Raw genomic sequence first — 5,555 nt, 5'->3', positions numbered from 1 at the left:
GAAGGAAGTCATCCCAAAATCACTCCCAGTGATGGAAGTCTCTCCCGAAGTCACTCCCAGTGATGAAAGTCACTCAATAAGTGACTGCCAGTGACCGATGTCACTCCAGATATCACTCCCAGTGACAAATGTCATGCCCGAAGTCACTCCCAATGAGGGAAGTCCCTCTCGAAGTCATTCCCAGTGACTGAAGTCACGCCCGAAGTCACTCCCAGTGACTGAAGTTGCTCCTGAAGTCATTCCAAGTGACTGAAGTCAAAGTCATTCCCAGTGACTGATGTCATAGTCACTCCCAGAGACTGAAGTCAAAGTCACTCTAAGTGTCTGCAGTTACTCCCAGTGAATGGAGTCTCCACTCACAGGGACTGCAGTCATCACTCCCAGTGCCTGAAATTGGCACTCCCAGTGCGTGAAGACACTCCAGGGGAAGGACAGGGTGAGAGGGAGACACAGAACCCCAAGCAGGCGCCAGGCTCTGTGCTCTCACCACAGAGCCTCCTGGGGAAGGACAGAGAGGGAGACATAGAATCCCAAGAAGCCCCTCCATGCTCTGTACTCCCAGCACAGAACCCCCAGGCTCTGTGCTCACAGAACAGAGCCTCCAATGCCTGAAGGCACTCCCCTTGTCTGAAGGCACTCCCCTTGCCTGAAAGGCACCAGCACTCTCTAAAGGCATACCCCATGCCTGAAGGCATGCCCTGAGTCTGACTGAGCTCCCTGCGCAGGATGGGGCATTCCGTGCCTGAGTGTCACAGGCGCTCCCCTTGCCTGAATGGCACAGGACCTCCTCTTGCCTGAAGCTGCGCCCCATGCCTGAAGCCATGCACCATGCCTGAAGCCACTCCCTATGCCTAATGGTTCGCCCCATGCCTGACTGCGTGCCCCATGCCTGAAGAGCACAGATGCTCCCCTTGCCTGAAGGCGCGCCCCTTGCATGAAGCTGCTCCCTGTGCCTGAAGGCGCTCCCAGTACCTGAAGACAAGCCCCATGGCTGAAGGTGCACCCCTTGCCTGAAGATGCTCCCTGTGCCTGAAGCCACTCCCTGTTCCAGAAGACACGACCCATGCCTGATAGAGCTCTGTATGCCTGTAGGCAAGCCCACTGCCTGACAGCAAGCCCATTGACTGAAGCAGCGCCCATGCATCATGCCTCTCCCAGTGCCTGAAGGCACACCCTGTGCCTGAAGGCATGTTCCATGCCTGAAGGCGCTCCCCTTGAATGAAAGGCACAGGCACTCCCTGAAGGCGCATACCATGCCTGACAGAGCACCCCTCGCCAGAGGGCGCCCCGTGCCTGTAGCACAGACTCCCCCTGTGCCTTAAGTTGCGCCCTGTGCATGAAGCTGCTCCCTGTACCTAAAGGTGCTCCCAGTGCCTGATGACAAGCCCCATGGTTGAAGGTGTGCCACGTGCCTAAAGAAGCTCCCTGTGCCTGAAGCTGCTCCCTGTTCCTGAAGGCATGCCTCTTGCCTGAAACAGCTCCACGTGCCTGTACTCAAGCCCCTTGCCTGAAGGCAAGCCCTGTGCCTGAAGCCTTGCCCCATGCATGAAGCCCCGCCCAGTGCCTGAAGGCACACCCTTGCCTGAAGGCACGCTCCATGCCTGAAGGCTTGCCCCATGCCTGAAGGCTTGCCCCATGCCTGAATTCTCACCCTGTGCCTGAAGGCTAGCCCCCTGCCTGGAGGGCACTGTGGACATGTCCAAGGATTGAAGTCAGTCACTCCCAATGACTGAGGTCTTGCCCAGTGAGTGAAGACACTCCCAAAGTCACTCCCAGTGACTAAGGTCAAAGTCACTCCCAGTAAATAAAGTGACTCCCAAAGTCACTCCCAGAGAGGGAAGTCTCTCACAAAGTCACTCCCTGTGATGGAAGTCACTGGCAAAGTCACTCCCAGAAACCGAAGTCCCTTGCCAAGTCACACCCAGTGAAGGTAGTCCCTCTTGAAGTCACTCCCTGTGACGGAAGTCACTCCTGGTGACTGAAGTCACTCCTGACGTCACGACAAGTGACTGAAGTCAAAGTCACTCCCTGTGACTGATGTCATAGTCACTCACAGTGACTGAAGTCAAAGTCACACTCAGTGTCTGCAGTTACTCCTAGTGACTGCAGTCGTCACTCCCAGTGCCTGAAGGAACTGCAGGGGAAGGACACAGAGAAAAGGAGACACAGAATTCCAAACAGCCTCCAGGCTCTGTGGTCTCAGCACAGAGCCTCCCGGGGAAGGACAGAGAGAGAGGGGGACAGAATCTCATGAAGCCTCCAGGCCCTGTGCTCCCTGCACAGCTCCACTTCCTGAAGCCACTCACCATGCCTGAAGGCACTCCCTTTGCCTGAAAGGCAGAGGTACTGAGGGCGCACCCCATGCCTGAGGGCATGCTGTGAGTCTCAATGAGCATCCTGTGCATGATGGGGCATCCCTTGTTGAAAGGCACATGTGCTCCCCTTACCTGAATGGCACAGGAGCTCTCTGTGCCTGAAGCCGCACCCCATGCCTGAAGATGCTCCACATGCCTGAAGGCAAGCCCCATGCCAGAAAACACTCCACTTGACTCAAGGGCACAGGCATTCCCTGAAGGCGCGCCCCATGCCTGACGGCGCACACCGGGCTGAGGGCGCCCTGTGCCTGATGGCGAGCCCAGTGCCTGATGGCACGCCCTGTGCCTGAAGAGCACAGAACTCCCCTTGCCTGAAGTCGCGCCCTGTGCATGAAGCTGCTCACTGTACCTGAAGGGGCTCCAAGTGCCTGAAGACAAGACCCATGCATGAAGCCCCGCCTAGTGCCTGAAGGCACACCCCTTGTCTGAAGGCACGCACCATGCCTGAAGGCTTGCTCTATGCCTGAATGGCAAGGCATGCCCAGTGCCTGAGGGCATGCCCAGTGACTGAAGTCTGTCACCCCCAATGACTGAGTCATGCCCAGTGCATGAAGTCACTCCCAAAGTCACTCCCAGTCACTGAAGTCAAAGTCACTCCCAGTGAAGGAAGTTACTCCCAAAGTCATTCCAAGTGATGGAAGCCTCTCCCGAAGTCATGCCCAGTGATGGAAATCACTCACTATGTCACTCCCAGTGAGGGAAGTCTCTCCTGAAGTCACTCCCTGTGACAGAAGTCACTCCCGATGTCACTCCCAGTGACAGAAGTCATTCGCGAATTCACTCCCAGTGACGGAAGTCCCTCTGGAAGTCCCTCTCCCAGTGACAGAAGTCACTCCCGAAGTCATTCCCAGGGACTGAAGTCACTCCCAGGGACTGAAGTCAAAGCCACTCACAGTGGCTGATGTCATAGTCACTCACAGCGACTGAAGTCAAAGTCACACACAGTGTCTGAAGTTACTCCTAGTGACTGCAGTGGTTACTACCAGTGCCTGAAGTCTTCACTGCCAGTGCCTGAAGTTGGCACTCCCAGTGCCTGAAGAAATCACAGGGGAAGGACAGAGAGAGCGAGACACAGAATTCCAAGCAGCCTCCAGGCTCTGTGGTCTCAGCACGGAAACTCCCAGGGAAGGACAGAGACAGAGGGAGACACAGAATCCCTTCCAGCCCCTCCAGGCTCTGTGCTCCCAGCACCGAGGCTCCAGGCCCCGGCGCTCCCAGCACAGAGCCTCCAGTTCCTGAAGCCACTCACCATGCCTGAAGGCATTCACCGTTCCTGAAGGCACTCCCTTTGCCTGAAAGGCACAAGCACTCTCTGAGGGCGCACCCATGGGTGACCGCGCACCCCTTGCCTGAGTGCACCCTGTGCCTGAGGGCGAGCCCAGTGGCTAAGGGAGCGACCTGTGCCTGAAGAGCACAGAGGCTCCCCATGCCTGAAGTCTCACCCTGTGCATGAAGCCTCTCACTGTACCTGAAGATGCTCCCAGTGCCTGAAGACAAACTCCATGGTTGAAGATGCGCCCCGTGCTTGAAAACGCTCCATGTGCCTGAAGTCACCCGTGTTCATGAAGGCATGCCTCTTGCCTGAAACAGCTCCAGGTGCCTGTACTCAAGCCCCTTGCCTGCAGGCAAGGCCCATGCCTGAAGGAAAGCCCCGTGCCTGAAGCCTTGCCCCATGCATGAAGCCCCGCCCAGTGCCTGAAGGCACGCCCATTGCCTGAAGGCAGGCCCCATGCCTGAGGGCTTGCCCCATGCCTGAATTCTCACCCTGTGCCTGAAGGCTAGCCCCCTGCCTGAAGGGCACAGGCATGCACAGTGCCTGAGTGCAAGCCCAGTGACTGAAGTCAGTCACCCCCAATGACTGAAGTCTCTCCCAGTGATGGTAGTCCCTCGCGAATTCCCACCCGGTGACGGAAGCCCCTCGTGAAGTCACACACAGTGAAGGAAGTCCCTGTAGAAGTCATTCCCACTGACGGAAGTCACTCCAGAAGTCACTCCCAGTGACTGAAGTCACTCCTGACGTCACTCCCAGGGACTGAAGTCAAAGTCATTCCCAGTGACTCATGTCACAGTCACTCTCAGTGACTGAAGTCAAAGTCACACTCAGTGTCTGCAGTTACTCCTAGTGACTGCAGTCGTCACTCCCAGTGACTGAAGTTGTCAATCCCAGTGCCTGAAGTCATCATTGCCAGTCCCTGAAGGCAGCACTCCCAGTGCCTGAAGGAACTGCAGGGAAAGGACAGAGAGAGAGGGAGACGCAGAATTCCAAGCAGCCTTCAGGCTCCATACTCGAAGCACAGAGCCTCCAGGCCCCAGTGCTCCCAGCACAGATCCTCCAGTTGCTGAAACCACTCACCATGCCTGTTGGCACTCGCCGTTCCTGAAAGCACTCCCTTTGCCTGAAAGGCACAGGCACTCTCTGAGAGAGCACCCCATGGGCGACAACGCACTGCTTGCCTGAGTGCACCCTTTGCCTGATGGTGAGCACAGTGCCTAATGGCGTGCCTTGTGCCTGAAGAACACAGAGTCTCCCCGTTTCCGAAGTTGCGCCCTGTGCATGAAGCCGCTCACTGTACCTGAAGGTGCTCCCAGGGCCTGAAGACAAGCTCCATGGTTGAAGGTGCGCCCCGTGCCTGAAGCCTCTCCCTGTGCCTGAAGCCGCTCCCTGTGCCTGAAGTCACTCCCTGTGCCTGAAGCCACTCCCTGTGCCTGAAGCCGCTCCCTGTGCCTGAAGGCATGCCTCTTGCCTGAAACAGCTCCAGGTGCCTGTACTCAAGCCCCTTGCCTGCAGGCAAGGCCCATGCCTGAAGGAAAGCCCCGTGCCTGAAGCCTTGCCCCATGCATGAAGCCCCGCCCAGTGCCTGAAGGCACGCCCATTGCCTGAAGGCAGGCCCCATGCCTGAGGGCTTGCCCCATGCCTGAATTCTCACCCTGTGCCTGAAGGCTAGAAGACTGCCTGAAGGGCACAGGCATGCCCAAGGCCTGAGGGCATGCCCAGTGACTGAAGTCAGTCACCCCCAATGACTGAAGTCACTCCCAGTGACGGAAGTCCCTCGTGAAGTCACACACAGTGATGGAAGGCCCTCTCGAAGTCATCCCACTGACGGAAGACTCCCGAAGTCACTCCCAGTAACTGAAGTCACTCCTGACGTCACTCCCAGTGACTGATGTCATAGTCACTCC

Source organism: Prionailurus viverrinus, unplaced genomic scaffold (assembly GCF_022837055.1).
Source record: "Prionailurus viverrinus isolate Anna unplaced genomic scaffold, UM_Priviv_1.0 scaffold_70, whole genome shotgun sequence".
Lineage (NCBI taxonomy): Eukaryota > Metazoa > Chordata > Mammalia > Carnivora > Felidae > Prionailurus > Prionailurus viverrinus.
The sequence above is the reverse complement of the archived record's forward strand: the minus strand, read 5'-3'. Positions refer to the sequence as shown.